The 23455-nt window shown below is 38.7% G+C and overlaps 1 protein-coding gene and 1 non-coding gene across 2 annotated transcripts in view; one reads left to right on the forward strand and one right to left on the reverse strand.

Annotated features, from left to right (window-relative positions):
- Positions 1 to 23455, reverse strand: part of LOC150085776 (uncharacterized) — a 1040408-nt gene that overhangs the window by 500718 nt on the left and 516235 nt on the right. The window lies entirely within an intron of this gene.
- TRNAE-UUC (transfer RNA glutamic acid (anticodon UUC)) lies at positions 16856 to 16927 on the forward strand. The gene has a single exon. It is a non-coding gene; the product is annotated as a tRNA-Glu (tRNA).

Below are 23455 nucleotides of genomic sequence, written 5' to 3' on the forward strand. Positions count from 1 at the left end.
GAATTGGTTTTTCGTTCTCTTATAGACTGGTATTTATTTTGATAGCAAATTATAACTCCCCCTCCTCGCCTATCTGTTCTTCCGGTTCCCACACATTTGCAGTTTGCTGCCGCAGTTAGCCGATCTAACTGTTTTCCATTTCCCAACCAGGTTTCGATTAGGCAAATGAAATCCAGGTCCCCGTACATCATCATCGTTTGTAGGGTGTGGAGCTTATTTGAGAAAAGGTGTTCGAATTTCTTCTAAAAGATGCTATGTGTATAATTTCTTTTAAAGAATTTATATTTTTTTAAAAAAGAAATTATATTTTATCTTTATTCTTTTAAAGAATTTTTAATATAAATTCTTTAAATTGTCGTTTTTTATACGCATTCCTAGGAGTCTGTTGTATCTTCGTTCACTGAAATCAAGCTCGTTTCGTTTCATCATCATTCGCATCAGAGTTAATATGATTTAAGGTCGCGAAAAATTCAAACCCCTTTTATTTAAATAATTATCAGGCTTAGGAATACAAATTTTTATATTTATATATACAGAGAACAAGGCTAAGTAAAAAAAATTTCTACCCAATACCAGTTTGTATTTGTGGCTGTCATTTTTATACAACTATTATGTTTATAAACGTAATCATTTTCTTTTGCAATCCATATGATATTATTAACCAGAATAAGAAATTCGAACCAGAAATCTCTGTTGGCAGCTGCAGTAGTGTCATTCACTTGTGTCATCCCGCCATGGTGATGAATTCTGAATTCATCACCATGGCGGATGACAAGTGAATTCGAACGACCTTGAATTCGACCATGGTGATGAATTCAAAATTCATCACGATGGTCGAATTCAAGGTCGTTTTGTATACCACAAGTGTCATAATGAATCTAATTTGTTAAACCCTAAATGATACCGTGGAGTAATCGAATGAAGCACCGAATTGACCACTCTAAACAAGGTGGTCACCACATGTAGGTTGGATACCGGCAATATTGAAAGACCCGTAATTAATAAAAAGCTAGTGGAAATCCGATCTACATAGATCTCTGTGGAGACTTCGATCTCCAATGAACCTATTGTTCAATGAACCTACCTCGCAACTTGCTATGCTTGGAGTATGTTTGGACAACCATAGTCAGACTAGGGGGCAGAACCATCTCGATCTGAAATTCGTCTCTCAGAAAAAACAACAGCCTTTTATCTCCAGAAGTGTTTTCCATTTGTTTCTGTTCATTTTATTGCTGCAATGTTACTTGGCAACGACCAAAACGCCAAATACCAACTTTCCTCATCTGGCAAGGCCCCCCCCCCAAAAAAAAAAACGGAATCGCCAAGCCCAGCATTCATAAATAGCAAGAGATGTCTATTTACTGCACCAATATTCAGAAGGCAGTCCTATCGAATTAAAAAAATTATACTTAGCAATAAGCCTTCCGCTTAATCTAAATTCACACTTAAAGACCTCTAACCCCCAACTTTCTGCTGTTCTGAAGCTGTCAACCATCTCCGCAAGAACTCAAAATAATAGCATTCTTCTTGATTCACAAAATTTTTACAAGGATACGATTCCCGTTACAGGCCTCCAGAGGAATCTAACAATCTCATTTGAGACATTATATTTACTTACATATAAGTTGCTAAAACAGAAAAATTGCATAGAATACATGCAACATCTATATAATTCATAGAACATGGTAGAATACATAAATCACAGCGAATTCATCGCTTTCTCCTACATAAAATTAACTTAAGCAGCTTTGAGTTACAGATAACTGCATTTGAACTGGTTCTTCTGAACTACTGATGATATAGGGCCGTATCGTGGAGTACGATCTGGGTATAACCTGATTTAGCCAGTGGACCTCTGACCTTGCACTAGTTCAGATTCTCCAACGAACGATCCGACTGAACGAATCAGATTCTCCAAAACTAAAACATAAAAAAAATGCTGTGCAATTAAACGCCATCTTGTGCAAAGACAGAGTCCCAGTAGCTCCTCGTTTTCCCAGCTCAAATATATGTCCTACTAATAGCTAAGCTGAACTGATATCAGTTTTTTCTGTAAATAATCTAATACCACAATTTATAATCAAATATCCATTGTGTATTTAATGAAAATCTCGACACTTCTTACTTCGTTCATTGTAAGGGAATATATAAGTCTACATTTGCTTTTTGCAGAAAAGCTAAGTAAAAAAAATTATCTTATATCTGCTCTAAAGACATTGAACTTTCTTGAAACTGCTCGGGTGTATCCTTCTCGCATTCTGCACGGCTCATCTACTGCTATCTCAACAACCAATCATTATTTTGTTCATTACGTTGCATTTTAAAGTATCTAAACTGAGACATTAAAAGAACGTCTCTTTCACAATGTGGACATAAAAACTGCAATTGCCGATGTATATCGTATTATTCATCGCTTTACGGAACCGAAATCTGGGCATTTGTCACTGCAAATAACGCCAAAAAGACCTTTCTCTAAACTACTGTTTCACCAATAAATTTAGCTTCTTCAATGGATTTCGTTTAAGCATCGATGTGCGAAAGTTGTACGCATGTCATAACTGATGACTAACCTTTTCTACACTCTACTTCCAGTATCTGGGATCATTGGTACACCCTGTCCCAGGCTTTTGGAGCAGCTGTTATAAGAGAATCCCACTACCTGTCCCTTTAGAACATGAGACTACAAGGGAAAAGCGTTTATTCCCATTCTAGACGCTCAGGGACTGCATGCTGATACGATATGTTATGACCGTCATCACAATGCAGGACATGTGCTGAAAATCAAATGATCCAAAATTTGACTGTACTAAACTTTTTACTCGACTTCCCTTTATTCACTAAAAGAAGTGCCAAATCCCGACAGGTAGGTGATCTGGTTGTTAGAAGGAAATACGCAATTTCTCCCCTGAATGATCACTCCCATTTGGCATATGAAATTGGATCACATTCCGAATAACAGAATAAGCGTACTGAAGAAAGAATTTTGTCATCGATATGAATTATATTAATTCATATAGCTGATTTTGTTACACTAATCTTATTTCAAATATTGATGGGGGATATAAAACTGGTGTCTGAATTCCGATTTATGAAGTACTATGCAATAATAACCTTTAATCTTTTTTACATACTATGCTCGCAATCAACACAAATCGATAGTCTACTCCAAAGACACGGAGAACAATACAAATAGTTTCTTAAAAATGAAGAACTCGAACAATTTTGCATCAACAAAAAGTACAAAACGAATTAATCTCGAAGAGAGAAAGCCAAAGTTCCCTGGATGAATCGCAAACAAACTTCAAAGATAAAGAAATTTCTTTATGCCTAACTACCATAGGTTTCCAATTACGGAACAAAAGCCTTTGCTCTTTCTCAAGTGGGCTAACAATCACTTAACTATCAACTCGAAATACTTGATGTGCTCACACTATCACCTGCTCCATGTAATTCTTGATGGAGGTTTGTTTATAAGAGCATCTTGAGCTTTGCCGACGAGTTAAGTTTTCGATGAGTCACCTCTTCTCAGTTGTGGGCGTCTATTGCTGGAATATTTTCTATAATTGTTTTGTTTATTATCAGTTCATGTCATATTTGCATTTGGGAAGATTCCTAGGCTCGTCAAATACCGTAGTCACGGTAAGTTAGTTCATTTATATCTGATACCATAACATCAGATGTGATTTTTATCAGGTATTATATCTTTACAAGAGTGTTAGGTAGGACGCATGGTGTGCAGGCTGAAAAATCCTGAATAACTCAGGGCCTTACTCCCACCATCTGAGATTGGCGGACTGCAATTTTAGTACGAAGAGGAATAATTCTTCCAGTCTGGTCTCTGACGGTATTCCAGCCATGACCTTTCCTAACGAGTAACGACCAACTTGTCACTGGTTTGGAGATAGCTCGTCACATTATATCATGAAGAATTAGAGAAGTGAAGCGAAACGGTTACGAATTATTATTAATCCTATTTCAGTTAACGAAGGATCTCTCTCTCTCTCTCTCTCTCTCTCTCTCTCTCTCTCTCTCTCTCTCTCTCTCTCTCTCACACACACACACAATTATTTTTGTGAACTGCAAGAAATCTAACGTTACCGAGTCCGTTCCGTGGTCCGAGCTCTAAATGGTTGAGTGTCTACGACTTTTGTAGTCTATCGCAGTTGATACCCTTTCGGTCTTATTTAAATCCCAACTTCAGATTTCTTCATTGGCCAGTCAAGGTTGTTTCGTCGTATAGACCCGTTTCCGTTGGTTTTAAATGAGATCAATGGTAGAATTGAAAACAGCGTTCAGACCATATGAACGATGACGTCAATTGTAACTGTGGACAACTCTGATTTGACTGCCTTATAAAGGTCGGTGGCCAAGTCTTATCTATTTCAACTTATCATAAGACACCGTGCCAAAAAGCCAGAACTGCGACCCACTAAAAACAGCTTCGCACAAAAGAAAAGCTGGTTGTTGTTTTTTTGGTTTTATTGGCGCATCAGCAAAGAAAAGCTGGCGGACACACAGTTCTGACCTAAACATTTCGAGACTACTTGGAACTCAGTAAAGCCTATGTCTTGTGATCAACTTCACAGGGCTTGAAAAAAATGGTATAACATTGTTTAGGCTATTCGCAGAAGGTTGACAAAGAATTTACTAACCGCCACCAAGAGTTCATGAATGAGCTTGACAACCAATTTCACAAACAGTCTATAGCAATAATACGCTTTAAATTAAACACACTTAAATATAAGTCATCTTCAGTTGACAGCGTATCAAGGAAAATACTGTGGTGGGATAATCTTCTGCTCCATTTTTAGATGTATGTAACATCTCCTGTGTTTGTTTTTGCATAGCCAACACCCCTTCTACAGGAATGGACTGGCCTGTCACGCGAATTAAGGCTCAAAATCGGGAACGGCTGATACAAGATTGTATTTCGCACAAGAGGTGATCAGTTTTTGAGTCTGCGAGGAAGAATGATCTCACAGACTCTCAAAATCTTCTGATCTCGAACATAGAATCATTGTAGGAGTAAGACGTAAAGGTGCCAATATCCCGACAACGGCCAAAAGGGTTAAGTTCTCCAGTTCTGCGGTGTCACGAGTCTAACGTGATTGGTTCAACAGCGGTCGAACAAAAAGCCAAAGGTCACACATGGGAAAGGCATGTGTGTTCGACGCCCGTGGTGAGCGTAATACGTCTCGTAACGACGCAGCACAGTGGGCCAGCTAACCTCCCAGTACACCGTAGGAATTACAAGACCAGTATCTACATGGATGATATGCTGGATATTAGCTGCAATGGACCATGGCAGTCGAAAGCCGTCACGGGCACTCATGCTCACTGTGTAAAGGTCTGATGAATCACGTTTGCGACTCTATCATGTTGATGCGCTTATCCGCATTTGGAGAAAGCAACATGAGACCACGGCACCTGGATGCACTGTTGTCATTCGGTAGGAGGCGGTGGTGTTATGATTTGAGGGCTGTTTTCGTGGCATGCCCTGAGTCCTCTCATCAGTGTTAATCAACGGCTCGATGGGAACGCCAAACTTTGTATGGTGGCCGACCAAGTACGCTCCTTCATGATGATAGCTTATCCAAACAACTACAGTCTATCAACAAGACAACGCACCGTGCAACAAGACCCGGCAGGTTGGTGACTGGTTTCAGGAACATGACAGTGAATTTTCCACCCATGAGTAGCCCATACCCACGCGATCTCAATCCAATTGAGCATCTTTCAGACCTACTGGTAAAAGTACATTCCATGTTACAAAGATCCACCTAACAATTTTCGGGCATTACTAGATACAGTGTGCAACGCATGAGTAGCGTTACCACAGGACACCTTGCAAAACATTGTGGAGTCCATACCAAGACGTGTACAGGCTGTATTACGGCCAAATGGTGGCCCCGCGAGGTACAGTATTGTTAATGCAAAGTCAAATCAGTGTATAGTGATGGCTGAATGCAACGAATTTTGAATTGAAAAATTATATTCCTCAGTCTCTTCTTTCGGGCTACATGATCCAAAACTGGAGTGCACAATTCAAATTATGGTTATTTGAATTATTTTCTGTCTCTTTCTGCTCAGCGCTGATTCAATCAACCTACGGCTACGTTCCAGAGGTTTTTCTGTTAGTACCTGGTTTCTAATTCACGGACAATCGAATGTTAACCTTCAATATAATCGAGAGACAGCAAAATACACCACTGGTTTCTTCTAGGGATGGAGATGGGAGGGGGAGGACAAGAAGAATGTGTGTCCCGAGTAACAAGTTCTCGTAATTCCCTCTGCCCAGTTATCCATATAATTTCTAAGGGTAGAGAAAAAAAAATCAAAATAAATAATCGTGACATAAAAATTTGCCACAAAATCATTCAGTGAGCAGAAGTTTCTTTCGGGTTTAATGACTTCTAATTTATTCTTTGTTATTAGGATTATCTCTAATTTCTATACAGCCTGACGTCTCCTTTTTTGTGCGTTTAGTATTCTGTTGTCGAAGCATGAAAATGCCATTCGCAGCAAAGCAAGCAATCTGCAAGACCGCATGCCAATTAAACAGTTTCGATGTAAATCATATTTGCATATGAACATTATGTGGCCATTTCAGGTATTCTCATGAAAACGCGATGATGCTACTGTCTGACAAGCTTCATCTTTGTTCATCTCCAGTTCTATGCCATCTTTATAAGAGTATTTCACTGAAATGATGATGAAGGTTTTCATCTTGATGAGCGCCATGGGTGTAGAAAGACCAAGTCCTGTATTTTCATCTCTAACTACTCGAACACCATCTAACAGTTAGCGAATTAAAAACAACCCGACCGGAGCACCGTTTCATGGTCTTAAACATTCGTTGTTTCGGTGAATTGCGGATTCGCCCGCGATCCCAGAAGTAATAAATATGCACACCGCGCTAAATGGAGCAGCGTACCACGAGCTGTGCATGTGTCTTGACCGCCATCATTAACACGTTACATCCCAGCCACCTTCCAACTCACCTCACAGGGCCTTCCTTTGTTTCCTCGCCTTCTCAGACGGACGATGTTTTTATTGCTGCTCAACCTCCACATTACGTGCGTGCTCATCACTAGAAGGTCTTCGCCCGAGGTTTCCAAAGGGAGTCAAATGAATTTCCGTAGTGGCGGCAGCAGCGACCATAGATTCAATAACAGCCCTCGGTCATCGCTGCTCGGCTCGGAGCGAGCTAATGGCCTCTAATAGCGGGATGCTAAGCGACTGCCAGTTGTTAACTTTGCCGCGGCTCATTACTCGGCGAGAGACGCTCATGACGGAGACATTAATGATCGACAATCCGATTTAGAGGCTCGTTAAACAGCCCTGTTAGAAGGATTAGTCGCTGCAAAGAAATGGATTGTGCCCGTAGCGGCGGCAACGATAGCTCTTCATCCTCTGTTGCCATGGAACCAGGCGGAGGATTTGTTAGTCTTAGTCATCCACATATATGTTTGTGGAGAGACAGGGAAACAGAATTAGGGAGACTCGGGGAAATGATTAAGTGATATACAGTAGAGAGACATCACAGAAAACAACCGGGCCCTTTTATCTTATACTCGTTTTCTTGATGTGAAAGGTACGGGTTAAGTTACGGTTAAGTTAGCTTTATGTCTTGCATTATTTTCTTTTCACTCGATAAACAGATAAAACGCTTTTCTTTTTTCAGTTACGTTTAAAATTATTGATCTTCTTCTTTTTGGTAATAATGCCTTTTAAGTGCATACCACCTTTTAACCTTTACGCGTGCCAAAAGGTAATACGGGTATCACTAGTTATAAAAACAATTCACTTAAGTAAAAAAACAAAAATCACTCCCTTTCCATGTCTGCAAAGTTACCTCTTTAAATATGGTGAATAATGGAACCTATTTCAAATCGGTAGATGATCGTCCCCCCTCCCCCAGTGCCTGGGTAAATCGGAATAAATCTGTGTGTTTTTAATTACTGTCAATCATATTAAGTCAACATCGTTATATCGTCCCCCTCCTAGAAAACAGTGTGGATCCAACCCCGTTCCAAACTTGTTTCAAGATGGCGTTCGTGCGCAGGAAGCTCAAACTTAATTTCTATTTCTGGAAAATTGACTAATTGCAAAATAAATGCATTGGGGTTGGAATCCGGGCCTCAACAGCCTCTAACACATTCTGGTGTCGATGAATCGATAGACCGTACGAAAGCATTCTTCACTCCCTCCCAGTTAAAAAAAAAAAAAAAAAAAAACTTGCAACAGACAAGTCTCTCGGTTATGGGTGGTTGCAAGCAAAAAAGTAAGACTGCACTTAAAAAACCCCCTTCTCCATCCTCTTCGGCTAACAGGTTGGTCCTCCTAGTGTAACCTCCAAGTTCGGCTGATTCGTTGTTGTTGGGTTAGCTGAATAGACTGGGCTGCTCACTTGACCCTTGACGATAACAAGATCGGCCTGAATAGTGTTGAAGGCGAATGAGAAAGCGATAAGAAAATCACCAAAGATTGGACTATGAAATGTGCCTTCAAGAGTGTCCGATGCATTAACTTGCGCATTTGTGAGCCAATACCATCGCTTTGTGCTTTTCTTTTTCCGATTTAATCTAAACTTTCTACCTTCTCTGCTGTTGACTCTGATTAAAAATAAAGATATGTTTAATATGTTTTAATCCGTTGCAAACTTGTGCATGCTCAGAACTACGGTTTCTGGTCTGGAAAAATTAAATATTGATGTATAAAAATACAATAAGCTGCTTGACGGCCAATCGCCACTGAGAACCACAAGCCGGAAGCTGGCTGTACTGCCTTTCGTGTATATGGCGGGTACACATATATTGAGTAATAAAATCTTCTATTTTTATATATAAAGATAAACTAGAATAAGTTTATCAATCTCCTCAAGAGCGCACTATGAAAAATTGTTAGGAAATCGTAGGCTTTTGTTTCTCCCAAAAATCCTGCCTTTATTGGTGGCCCACACAACATGAACAAGAGTCCACTAGAGTCCACACACACACTGTGTGTGAGTGAGTGGACTCTAGCAGTGAAACAAAAACCGTTTTAATGTTGAAATGAAAAGGGGGGCACGAAAGCAGAACTGGGCGGGAGCCTCCCTCCATAAAAGAGCCGCTTAAAAAAAGAAAAAAAAAGGAAAGAAAAAAGTTACTTTATTAACGAGAGGGTAGCATAAAAGGGAAGTAAAAAAAAAAAAAAACGGGCAGTGTCCCCAGGTAACGCGCGAGGCCATCGACAACTCACTTCGGTCGTTTCGGCTCGTTAACAGTTAATGTATGTATAACGGTGTCCAGCAGATGGCGGCGGCGGCGTCAGAGGCGTCACCTGCAACAAATTCCGACAATTTTTTTTTCCCTCGTAGTTGGTAGGGCATCGTTTTCTTCTCTTTCTTTCTCTCTCTCTCTCTCTCTCTCTCTCTCTTTCTCGCGAGCACAGCTGGTGGCGTTGTCAAGCATGACGGAGATACGCCCCTTCCCGAGACCTAAGTGCTGTTGCTATGGTAACCGCTAGCAGTAGACCGGGGAAAGACACGCAACGCAGTGGCTGCCACGCCGCATTAGATGGATGTCATAAAAAGACTCCACCCTGTAGAACTACGGGAAAACGGCTGTTTATCCACCCCCGTCACCGCCTCCGATGAAGATACCCTGCGGTCAGCTGAGTCGCCGCTTAATTTGGGATAATTCGTAGCCGCCGTCAAAAGGAGAATGACTGGGCGCTGTTAACAAAACAAAAAAAAAAGGATACCAGGAAGAAATATGACGTCATCATTCATGGCTGACGTGCCGAACTGCGACAAGGAGATAATATCGTGTTTTTAGCACGTCTGAAAGAGAAATTTAGAAGCTAAGTTCTCCAGAATGACAGGAAGTGGAGCAGAAATCAAAGCAGGCACTAATCTGGCAACGGGCAGAACGCTTTTATATAAGTTGTTCTCCACTGAAAGAACATAACGCACTGGAAGACGCAGCAGCAGCACCGGAGAAACCAAACTGAAATAACTGCCTGTGCCAGTGATTTACTAGTGTTTCCGTTTCCAGCAGTCAGTCCGCATTTATGAAATATGAATTTTGTGCGCCGTATGCCAGAGTTCTGAATTCAAACGTGATGAATGCGACGCATGAGCGTGCACCTCATACTGAGTGTTAACATGGTCCGTCATGAATTGAATATTTATATACACAAGGCGGCTAAATATTATAAATATGTTGAGCGTGTCGAATGATTTTGGCTTGCATGAATTCCCTTAACATGGGGCAATTTTTAACATACTTTTAGAACGTGGATCTCGTTGAAGTCCAATAATTTATAAAAAAATTCCAAAGTTGGCATTTGTTGTTTTTCTCTGCTCAGAGCAGAATCAGTTAAATAAATTCACCGAGCACGAAAGTAAAACTTTCACGTGCTTAATTCTAAGACTACGACGTATGAATTATCAGTGAAAGCTCCCTGGCGTAATTTACATTAAAGTATTCTGTTCCTGCGAGCAATTACTTGACTATATAATGACATCCAACTGATTCCATAACCACTTATATCCTTCTACAAAAGCTAGTCAATAAATGCAAAAATGTTATTGCCAAAAACCTCCTGATATTTCACCTCCACCTCCCCCACTTCGTATATTCATGAAGTGTCTCAAAATTAAGGTAATTTTTCTATACAATGCAGCATTTTAGATAATTCAATAATTAACATGCAAATGTCACGAGGATCGATAACGTGTTTTTCTATAAAGATTGCTTTAGGCCATCAATATAAAGATTTATTTTTAAGTAGCAGAAATGTTATAACAGTAAACCCTCGATTTAACAGACCCCGATATAACAGATTTCGGATTTAACGAACCCGGACAAATCTTTTTTTTTTTGGTTATACAAAATTTGTGTTATTAAAAATTAATAATAATTACCTATTTCCATTATTGTTTTGATAATTACCAACTTTTAGTTTTATAATCAAATTCAACAAATTGTTTTTTATTCTTTCTGAAAACGTGTTCAAATAGCTGATTTCGTAGATTACAGATAAGAGCAGGCGGTGACTTGCGAGCTGAACGTGACTCGGGAGACTAAACTGCAGGTCTACCGACTCGCTTTGTTTCGGTCTCAGTCTGCCCCAAGTTATCGTGCGGTCAGGTTATATACAGAGGTGTTTCTGTGACTTCTGAATTGCGACTTTATTTAGGAAATAATTAGTAAATAGTTAGCAGTGTAGGGTTAAGAGAGCTTCAGTAAATTGCTCATTAATTTTAATTTACCTTAATGATTTTATTAAAAGTATTATCCGAAATTGTCGCAGCAAAATGGCAGGCAGAATTAAAATAATGTAACGTAGTGGGGCATTTGCACCAGTTTTTTCGGGACAGATGCCCCAAAAATTGTGGATGAGATTATTCTAAATATTTTAAGAAGGGTACTTATAACAAAATCCTCAAAAAATGCTCACCACTATCTACATCTTACTACGTGTTGTTATGTACTTAATTAAAGTATTAACTGAAAATCAAGGTCCACCATAGAAATCACAAATTACAGCATAAGTAGGTAAGGATAACAGTGTACGAACTGGCCTCAAACATCCTTGGAATATTTATTAGCTCACAAGGGGGGGGGGGACACATTTTTAACAAGCAGCAATATTTACGTTTTCGAAGATGGACGTGGGCTTTGAATATGAAGAAGGATGTGTTACTGAAGTTTCGAATATTTACCGTCATCCAAATTATGCCTTTTCAATGCGTTTCTAATGCACGTTACTCCACACGAGGAAGAAGGTAAAACAAAACAAAACAAAACAGCTATAGAAACTGCATTCGTTTAATTTTTGTATAGTCCGCATTATGTAGTTTTAATGCACACAACCCGTTTCTGTACGCTTTGAAGAGCGCTTAGTAAGAATACTTGCAACACATAACGCAAACAAATGCAGAGCAATTATTACACTGGCCCTGCAGGAAATTTCAGTACAATCTGCCACGAAAATGGGATGTTACTACGTGAGTGGTACGACAACAACAAAGCACTTCAGTGGAGCACGAAACGTTTAACATCATTTGAAAATAAACGGAATAATAATGGGCTTTCGGAGAAGTTTGTAAAATGTTGGTCTTCCCGATGGTATGCACAAACAGGAAGGGATATCACCTGGAAATAAATCGATAAACAAAAAAAGAAGACAGCACACAATTAGGCTGCAATATCCGTGCACCGAAATGTCTTCAATTCTAAGTATCTTTCAGTTCAGTCATCCGAAAATACCATTTAGCACTGAGGATTCAAATTCGAAAAGTGCGCGTAGAAACCATGATACCGACTTAACATGTTATCGATAATCCATTCTTAACAGCATGCGCTCAACTGTTAAAATTCCTTCCATTTAACCATGCATCAACAACACAGAGGATATTTAAAACGTCGCATATTAAAAAATAACAATAACAACAGTCAAATTTAATATGGAATCTTAAAAAATGCGAGGATCTAGAAATTACAAGAATCAGATTTATCTAATTTTAGTTTACTGAATGAAACGAACCGCTCTTTTCATAAAATAAGGAATGAAAGAGGGAAAGACATGCGAAAAACGCTTACCATATTTAAGCCGAACACCATAGAGAGAAAATTCCACCTTTGACAGATTCTAACAATGGTTTTAACTTGGAAGTTCAACCCTCGGTACTCAACTATCCATCATGATATCAAGAAAACAATCCATAAGGAAAATATCTAGTACTACTCTGTACAAATTTCTAAAAATGTAAGATGAAAAAACAAGGACCACCTCTGCTGATAACAATGATAATAAACTAAATTTAAATTCGCCAGAAACTTTCAGGTGTGTGGCTTTCTTTTTTTTATCTCCAATCAGAGATCAGATTTTAGAAATCAGACATCATTTTTGAACGAAAAAGATGGACGTTTTCAGATCCAGAGATTCGAGTTGCACAGCACCAGTAATAGAATTTAAAATAAGAAAAGTACGCTGGCTACATAGCTCAAAGAGCTGGAATTTCATATTATAACCACAACAGGTACAATGTTCTGATAAATGCAAAAGCATCATCTAGAAAAGTGAACCGTAATATTAAGCCAGAATTCGACAAATTCTTCATGGAATGTGCACCTAATATAAGTATAATATGGATCGACAGAGTCGCATCGTTGCTAGTAGAACTCCCTTGACCACTCATTTCATGATTATACAGCGTTCCAGCTATCCTTTTAAAGAAATTTGTCCATCAGAAATAGCAGTGGCGGATTTAAGCAAATTCGAAGTGGCTAATAAAGGCCAGAGAATTTAGTATGTCTATGCCATAATTTCAAGGCTAATACTCGATGTATTTTAAAGCTAATTTGTAATATTAAAAAAGAAAAGGGAAATATACTGTACACCATAACCACAGGTAAAGAAAAAAATTTAATGGTGCTGGAAATGAGACACTGAGTAGCAAGGTGATGATCTTTATTATAGACAACCGTTTAATGTTGCTTAACAAGCTCAACGCAATGCAATAATAAATGCTCTAGTATTAAAGCCTTTGGTTTTAACACTGAAGCATTTATGTATAACGTTTTTAAAGACTTTAACAGCCCACCAAAGGCAGTGCCTAAAGCCCATTGTACTATGTACAAAGCACTAAAACCAGATGAAAAGCTAGAAGTAGATACAAATTAAGTGTTCCTTACGAAGAGTATGTCACTTGTTACTTTTTGTCGTTTTCCCCAACCATTTCAATGCAAGACAAACAGCAAGTTATAAATGAAACTAATGGCTACATCTTCCACTTCTTTCAACAACGATCAATGTAGATTTCAAGATGGCCGAACGAAATAAAAATACTCATCAGGATATTCTTGCAAACCTTCGTATGAAATATAAATTTTGTTTAGATCGGACTGAAAGGACATCAGCTCAAAAATGGGTGGTGCTGACAGTTTTTAACGGCTGCCATCTTGAGATGATTGATCAGTATAAAAACTAACTCCTGGAATTAAGATACCACATAATTTCCCTCCCATGTACTCTAAATGTTGGTTTGGATTGGATTGTAAAATAATTTATTAGGGGATAGGGAAATTCATACAAACCATGATGTGTTTGTGTCAGGGGCCGCTTTCCATTTCTGGAAAGTAGGCTAAAAACTGGCAACTGTTTTCAAAAACGATGTCGTTGTTGTACTATTTGTTTCAATGAAGATAAATTTTGTTTGTCCTAAAACTTTTATTGTTACAACAGCAGTTAAGGATACACAAGTATAACGTTTCGAGAAAAGAGCTTAATATACTAGTATACTTAGGACATACGATTATTGCGCCGGCGGGCTAAATACGAATAATATGGTATTCTTCGAAGACCATATTATGAACGATATTGTATCTTCGAATTTTGAAGAATAATATTCATCATCTTTAAAGGAAACCTTCAATTTTTCTCCTTCTGAAAGGGAAAGAAGAGAAGATAGTAAGTGGAGAATTTGTTTAAAGGATAAAGATTCGAGTCAGCTGATGAGTTAATCCAAATATGTTTTCTTGGAATTTTTAAAAGAACAAATAGGAAAGTCGTTTCAAGTATTAGCCTGGTTCAACCTGAGACACTTGGGCCTATGTTTTTCTTGTAAACCGGGATAGTGAGATCATGTGCGATTTTAACAGAAAAGATCTTCATCTTTGTGTTTAAAGTGGTTGTGAAAGGTAATTGGAAACTCTTACATGCTAAGAACCTTTGAACAATTCTGAAGTTTAACTTTTTTCATCTACACTTCATTCAGTCTTCTTAACTGAAGTGCTCCATGGAAGGCCAAGGATTGTTCTCGCATAAAAATACTATGTCGATTTTGTCTGATATTTACGTGAGAACCGGCTTCCGAAGAGAGCCGTCGCCCAGATAAATATCTTTTTAACTATATAAGAACTACACACACAGAGTTGTTTCGGAGAACCTAGCTAAAGTGTGCGCAACACTTCATGAAGGACAATTTATTGTAAGGCCAAGGGAAACTGAATCTCCACTACTTTCTTAAAAATGATTGACCTTTCAGTCGAACTGGATAATGAGGTGGTTTATGAACTGACTTACATATTTTGGGTGCTGATTAGAAGAAGATTCGAGATTAAGCCAAGAATTGAAGGAGTTAAATTGTAGTTTGTGTTACTAATAGCTTTTGGGACGACTGGTGGGGACGATAGAAAAGTCATCTGCATATACAGCTTGACTGAAAGTGAGCTAGTTTAAGTTCATTGAACTTAAGCTCGCTCACCATCGATCAAGTAAAGGAGATCTTTCGGGTGGACTCCATGCGAAGTGCAGTCAATGGAAAAGAAAGGATTTTAATGATTTTTCAAAAGAACAGCCTCAAAAATATATAAATATCGACCGTGATCCTCTAACTTATATTTTCGAATTCCTTTAAGAGTGAAGAAGGAATGTTTAAAGTCAAAATCCTTGGAGAGAAGGGGATTATGCGGTTACTTGTTCTGGGGATTGTTTAAGATATAATTATCAATGATAATACAGTAAGACCAATTAATAAAAAAAAAATCTTGGCATGAAAGACATGTTATTCATGTCAGGTGCTAATGAAGTGGGATGAAATCCCAGCTGGAAAGTGAGACGACAATAATATTCATCTGGCAAAGGATAGGAGGAGCAGTTGATTTTGTGCATCATTGGAAAAAATGGTCACTTCAGAAGCTTTGCTGGAATACTGTTTCCTGGACTCAATTCCCACATTAAATCAGCTCTCTAGGGTAGGAAATTAAGTAATTACGGCAAATAGTCTCCAGTCATAGGCTGAAAATATTCGAAATTTGATGGAAACCATTTACTGAAACCAATATATGGATCAACGCAAGAATGGAAACAGCAGTAGTTTAAAATTACAAAATTCCCAATAGAAACATGCCTATATTTTTGGTTCATTACTGTGGTGCAATTAACACTGAACATACGGTACTAAATTAATAGGACTGGCTAATAACTGTAGTTATTACTTAAATCATCTTATTAGCTAAGGGACTGGGAAAAAAAAGAATCAGGAAACAAATTTAGCTGTACACGTTTGGAATAACCGTATTTTATCGTATCGGCTACTTTAATTTAGGCCATCTAAAAGAAGACTCCAAATGCCTGCTCTTCGAGGGCGTGAAGTGATTTATGTAGATCTGACTCTTCACCTTATCATCAACTGATATAAAAAGTTTTTGAGAAAACCGACTGACAAGTATAATACTGTAATATATCCCTTTATGGACTACTTTGGGCAGAACTGGATAAAGAGATAGTCGTGCAGTATCCTTTATCGTATTTCGCTTCATGCTTCTTTTTGCTGTCCTGTCTTCAGAGTGAAAGGGAATGATTGTGCGCGCGCTGGTGCAGGCACTGGATTCTTTTGAATAGTTTTGGACATTCAGTACACGATAGTAAAGATTAGCCACGGTACTTGCGTAGTTGAAGCCCACCTCCTCGTGGTGTAGACGGGCACTATGCAGGCTTTCCAGGTAATCGCCTTCCTGGTGGCAAAGAGACCAAAAACACTAAGGAGCAGTGAAAGTGAAACTAGTCTTGTGCGGCCAATTATTTAATAGTGGGACTGCTAATCGATATCAACTGCTCATTTCACATAACTGTGTTAAAGATCAGCCAAGAGTGAATCCGTACCGAAGCACTCCAGAATCAAATGATACACTTTGTGGTAAAAATTAATAACGTATTTGTTCCATATTTTTCAAAATGTGGCAACCTTAGTCTAAGCAGGAGCAGATTACCAATAACTACATACTGGGCACAGGTAATGTGATATTTTACACTAATATCTCTTCCCAATCAAGCCACGGGTGATGGCCACAAAAAAAGTTGCTCCCACGTGGTCTAGTGGTTAGGATACCTGGCTTTCACCCAGGAGGCCCGGGTTCGATTCCCGGCGTGGGAATAAAATTATAAATACAATCAATTTCATTTAAGCATGTCTTAAATTGTTTTTCCAATAACGATTTCGGATTATTTTTGCCAGTTTTATAATCCATTACAATAACCCGCGCCTTTTCAATTATTACTAAACTGAAATTACTATTTTCTAAATCCAGACGAGCTAGATTTTAAAATTTTCTGGATTAAAGAAAATAGTTGTTGAGCATCTTTGGAAAAAAACTTCATTTCAATGAATATCAAGGAACTAACAAGTGAAATCGTGGAAGCTACTAAAAGTTCCATACCTAATAAGAAATATTGTTCAAGGTTTAGGCCTAAATGGTTATCAAATGAACTAATGAGACTCGTGACAGAGAAGAAAAATGCATGGGATGCATATAAATTATCAAGTGACTCAGAAGCCTATGGCAGATATAAGCTAGTCTGTAATCAGGTCACAAAGGAGATTAGGCAGGCGAAAGCAGATTAAGACAAATCTTTGGCAAAGGATGCTAAGAAAAACAGCAAGGATTTCTTTACTCATATAAACTCTAAAAGGAAGGGGATGAATCTGATTGGTCCACTTGATATCGATGGTTCGACTGTTGATAGCAAACAAACTGAATGAGTATTTTGCATCTACATTCACACATGAGGTATTATTAAGGTTTGAAAATGGCAGAAGGTTATCAAATTGTAGCAGGGTGCTTAATGATTCTGTAATAACTGAGAGCAAAGTGGAGGAGAAATTGTTGAAATTAAACATAAGAAAGGCACCTGGAGTGCATGGGATCTATCCAGTTATATTAAAGGAGGCGGCAAAGGAACTAAGCAAACCCTTTGCCATAATTATGAGAGCATCCTTGGACTCAGGGGAGGTCCCCACGGACTGGAGATATGCAAATGTATCCCCGATTCACAAAGGGGGATCGAAGGGTGACACGAGTAATTACAGACCAGTTAGTTTAACTTCTGTTCCGGGTAAAATAATGGAGTCACTTTTTAAAGATGCATTGCAGGATCATCTAGACAAGACTGCAGCAATAATTCAGACACAGCATGGGTTTGTTAAGGGAAAGTCTGGTCTGAGAAATTTGATAGGGTATTATGATGCGGTTACAAAGGAATTGGATGCAAAAAATAATTTTGATATCATATATTTGGATTTCAGGAAAGCTTTTGACACTGTTGCGCATGGAAGACTTCTGCACGAATTGGAGCAGAATGGTAAGTTGCTGCTATGGATAAAAGGATGGTTGAGTGGGAGAACATAGAGGGTGGTAATAAACGGGTGCTGCTCTTCGTGGACTAATGTTATTAGTGGAGTCCCACAGGGTTCGGTGTTAGGTCCACTGTTGTTTTGTATATTTATCAATGATATTGATGAAGGTATATCAGGCTTAATGTCGAAGTTTGCAGATGATACAAAGGTTGGCAGGGTTGTTAATGACAGTAATGGCAGTGTGCTACTGCAACAGGATCTAGATAATTTGGGCAGATGGGCTAAGAAGTGGCAACCTGAAGTTTAACCTTGACAAATGCAAAGTACTGCATATGGGTAGAAGTAACCCCAGAGAAACGTACCAGCTGTGGGCTACTACACGTAAGGTTGTAGAAAATGAAAGAGACCTGGGAGTAATTGTGCAGTCAGATGAAGTTTTCTGCAAACAGGCTGCCAGAGCAGGTCATGGGGTTTTGTCAATGATATATAGGAATTTTGCTAGTAAGGAAAAGGAGGTGATTGTCCCTCTGTATAAGGCAATGGTCAGGCCACGCCTTGAGTACTACGTACAGGGTGAAGGCCTCATTTTAGGAAGGATGTAGATTTACTTGAGCGTGTACAGAGAAGGGCAACAAGATTGGTAAGGGGAATGAAGGGATCCTCTTACCAAGAGAGGCTTAAGTCCTCCAAATTGCAGTGGCTGGAGACTACGCACCTGCGCGGTGATTTGATTGAGGTGTATAAGGCCTTGAATGGGTTGAGCACGCTGAATTCTGATGGGATCCTTCCACTTGTTCAGATTACGAACCTAAGGGGGCATAAATTCAAATTAAGAAAAGACAGATGTAGAATAGATGTGCGAAAATTTGCCTTTAGCCAACCGGTGGTTAATTGCTGGAACAAACTTCCATCTGTCGTTGTGGAAGTTGATAGGCTAAATAAATTTAGGGAGGAACTGGACAGGCATTTGGAGAAAATGGTGAAATTCTTTTTTTCGGCTGATGCTGCATAAGCTCATACACTTGCTTTCTTGCATCACATGCCACTACTACTACTACATCTGTAAACTTTAATAATAGTGATAGAAACAGTTCAGTTTCTTAAATGTAAACAAAGTCACAGAAAATGTTGTCATGTACTGTTATTTCAATTTTAAATGCGACTTTCTTAAGAGAATGTAAAGCGAAATATAAATATTGCAAATGTCAAAATAAAGGATTCCGCTCATCAGTTTATTCTCTCTCTCTCTCTCTCTCTCTCTCTCTCTCTCTCTCTCCATTAAAAACTGAAATATAAAAAATGCATTACCATTTCATTACTGGTAGCGTAGCAACCAATCCAGCTGCTTATCTGAAACATCAGCAGCAAGCCAGACTAACAAAACGCAAAGCTTTTTTTCTTTTTCATATAGTCCGAACACCGACAACTCAAATATCAAAACTGCTATCTAAAGAACTACCGCACGCAACGTTTTCTTCCCTTGCGAACAAATCATACCACTTTTCTAGAGAACTACCCAGAATCGAGCACGAGATATGAAGACACGAGAGATATGTGAAATGCAGTGACGTAACAATAAACTGCCATCATTAGCTACGATCTCGCGACCGGAAAGGAAGCTGCTTGTGCACAGTGTTGTCGTTATATCGATGTCTTCATTGTGTGGCTTCCCAATTTCCGCAGTAAGAATGCGAGACTCGACGTGGCGAGATGACCTAAAATCCTTATTATTTACAGCCATTTCCTGCTGTATTACCCTAAATGGAATGTCCCGCTCGCAATCGATTGAGCGGTCAGCAGTGTCACGACGGATACCAAAGTGGATAGCCGGGAGGAGACGGGGGAAGTCTCTCGGGAAATGAGCTTGGTGTCTAGATCTTCCTGACAACACAAATGGCCACCTGGCAGGCACAGAATGTGTTTGGAGAAGCAGTGATGTCTGCCGAGCAAGTTTAAAGTGATGTCGTTATTCTCGGAGGCATCGTTGATTTGACAGTTACTTGATAACCCCTGTAAAAGTGTCTTCTTCGCATTACGCCGAAGTACAGAAACAAAGCTGTAAAAAGAGAACCAGCGCATTACAGGTAAAAAAGGGGAAAAAATAAAATAAAGTGATGGATCAGGCTCAGACAGACGCAATAAATCTTTTAATCCAACGCCCGGAAAGTAGACTACCGGATCAAAATGTGGAGGATTTTTTTTTATAACTGCTATTGTCTCGGTGGGGGAGTAAAAGAAATGCAGAAACAGTTTCGAAAGGTGTGCGTCAGTAAGAAATGGACCACAGAAGAGAAACAATTGAGTTTAAATTGCACGTGGAGTGCAACGAGGTTTCTTTGAGTGATACCTTTGCGATCGTCTATATGTGTATCCAGATACTCGCAGGGGAAGAAGCACAGATGCTATTTGATCATTTTTCGAGCACTTTCCCTTCCCCCCTTTTTATACGTCTAAGATCAGTGCATCTGACCTTAGACGTATAATCAGGGATGTTCCGTAAAGTGCATTTCTGCAACAAACATTGTCCAGAATGAATTCTATTTTACCATACAAGATTAAAAGTGGAAATATATCGTACTTTACTAGAAAGACGGATAATTCAAATATAATAGAGATGGCTAAGCAAATACGAAAGAATTTTGCACTTAAATGAATAAAATGGGTAGTTATTGGGGATAAAAATATCTTTCAAGATAGTCACCATTTTAAAAGTCACAGGAGTTCAGATAAGGTGGTATTATGACCAATGCGTAATCTGGCTAGTACGGTGTCTTCCTTTTTGTTTCTTCTCAGGCTGGATTGTCATGTTTGGGATCTCGCTTGATTTCAAAAAGGTTAAATATTTGTTCCTTCTTCCCACGTGTTCTTTATAGGTCGTTGTACAATGGATCTGTAATCATCATAACGAGTCGTGAAAGTAGATGAATCACATTTGAAGCATTTCTGGCAGCCGAATCTGCCTTTGAGTTAAAAGAGCCAAGTTAACAATGATTGAAATCTAAATTAACGAAATTAGAAAGTTCCCGCCCACAAGTAATTGAATCCGTGAATAACAACGTAACGAAATAAAGTCGATAGCCAAGCTAAAAGAAACAATACTCATTCAATGTTTAAATGCAAATCTTGGTTGTTTTCAGAAGAGGAAACAACTCCATCTGTTGAAGAAATTACGCGTAGTTGTATTATCTTCTATCAAACAGCCCTGCAAAAGAATTTTTGCAGGGCTGTTGGTGCTCACCTTTTCTGGTGAGCAGAAATATCATTAATTAATTGATTGGTCAGCTTTGAGCTTAATTCAGATGTTCATGCGCCTACGTGTTCGTTGTGCTTCTCATAATAAAAAAATATAGTTCTGCAAACTGGGTATTTTATTTAAGGTATAGATCACTCGCAAAAAATTGTGATATATTTCTAATGTATCACATTTTTTTACGAGTCGGTAAAGGCTGTCGGCCAAAGTTCAATGCTCAAAATGAACTGCAAGATACCGTGAGGATGTATGCAACTCAATACCAACATTCTTTGAAAACTGCCGAGCTCTTTGCAGAACGAAATTATTAATTCCAAATTTCTCCACCCATATGGCCATGAATTGCAAATGTAAACTTATTATGCAAATGAAACCTTTGGTAGAATTCAAATCAGAAGCAGGCTTCTTAGGTTATAATATTGTTGAAGTAACTCAACCAAAGGCGTGCGAGAAAACCCGCCAAATGAGTCCCTGGAAAAACGTCATGCCTTGAAAGTGAATGAATCGACTCAGTTGTTTAGCTTATCACATTAAAAAAGAGGGCTAAAACAGCAATAATAAAATGGCCTCTTTTCTAGCGCATGGTAAAATTTACTAAACCACAGCTTTTGTTTTGTGTCCCTTACGCGAGTGCTTTCGTCTTTACCATTAAGTTACTCGGTTTTGATTCGCTGGGGATAATCCAAACATCACCTTCGACTGGAGAAAAGGAAAAGAATTTTTCCTAGATAAATTATCATTAGTTTCACATGTTTTAAGGCCTGGTCTTAGGACAGTGGATTCTTGTACCAATCGTGTCCAAAAATTCCATCTACACGAAATTTTTAAATGTAGAAATTCAAGGTTCCGAGTTCAGAATTCAGACCACAGTCTATTTATTTAATTTATTAATTTCTTTATTATTTAATTATACGAAAATACAAGTCAAATTGCGATGCGCTAGGTCAGTGGATAGAACATGTATAATCACTGTAAAAAGTTTTATGGATGTGTAGGAAGGAAAAATGGGTGATCCATGTAGTCCATTCAGAATGGGAGCCCAGTTCACATATTACTCTGTACATGAATAGGGCAATACACGCGCACATTGACAGATAAACATAAGGACAAATAAAAGCACACTATTCTTTCTACTGCTTTCAAAATTGGTTGCCAATGTTAGTATGCTTGAATAAGTGGGTGCACAACTCAAAAAAGGAAACACTAGAAGGGAATAACAGTATGATCGAGCATTAAGTTTTATAACTCGCTTCAAACCCATTCCATAAAGTAAGAATAGTCGACATGAGGAAAACTGGAGCCGAATAATTCTCGAAATAGTTCTCTAAGGTGTTAATCCAACAATCTCTGCATTATTTGGTCCTCAAATAATCTGTACCTAGGCTAAACAAGTTTAATAATGCTGAATACATTTCTGCAATGAGCAGAAAGAATAACAATTTGGATATATAACCATTCTATAAATGATTTGGCAGCATACAGTCACCGAAGCAGAAAATATTTCATTAAGGAAATAAGTACAGGAGTTTGTTTATCAGCGCGTAAACAAGAAATACCCCCCAAGGCAACGACTCTTTCCCAGATTAATATAAACGTTAAGAGCTCATCAAAATTACGACAGGCTACTGTGACTGAACAAATCACTTTTGTTTAAATGCCAATTTTCATTTTAATTATCCATCTGCACGATCACGAATACAGGTCGGCGATGATAATAAATTCTCGCGCTTCACTTCTAAAAGAATTTCATCGGAAAATAAAATAGTCCGCGACCCGCTTTCCTTACTTAAACACGTCAGTTCTCCACGATGTGGAAGAAGAATAACTTCGCTGGATGATGCGTCCTAGAAGTTTCTTGCCAGTCGTATATAACCAATTCACGGTAGCATCCGATGCACCGCACTTCGGGGAACTGACATACAAACATCATAGCAGCAACGCATTAAACAGAGTCCCAAGGTGCCCGAGGTTTATTTGTTCTGTCAATAATCTTTTACTGCCACTGGGAGGCATCTCGCGTCTCCCTCGCTGTTATTACAATCAAAAGTAATGCACCTCCATCTATAATTCCCAAGGAT

This window comes from Mastigoproctus giganteus, chromosome 5 (assembly GCF_048544385.1).
Source record: "Mastigoproctus giganteus isolate SK-2022 chromosome 5, ASM4854438v1, whole genome shotgun sequence".
Classification (NCBI taxonomy): domain Eukaryota; kingdom Metazoa; phylum Arthropoda; class Arachnida; order Uropygi; family Thelyphonidae; genus Mastigoproctus; species Mastigoproctus giganteus.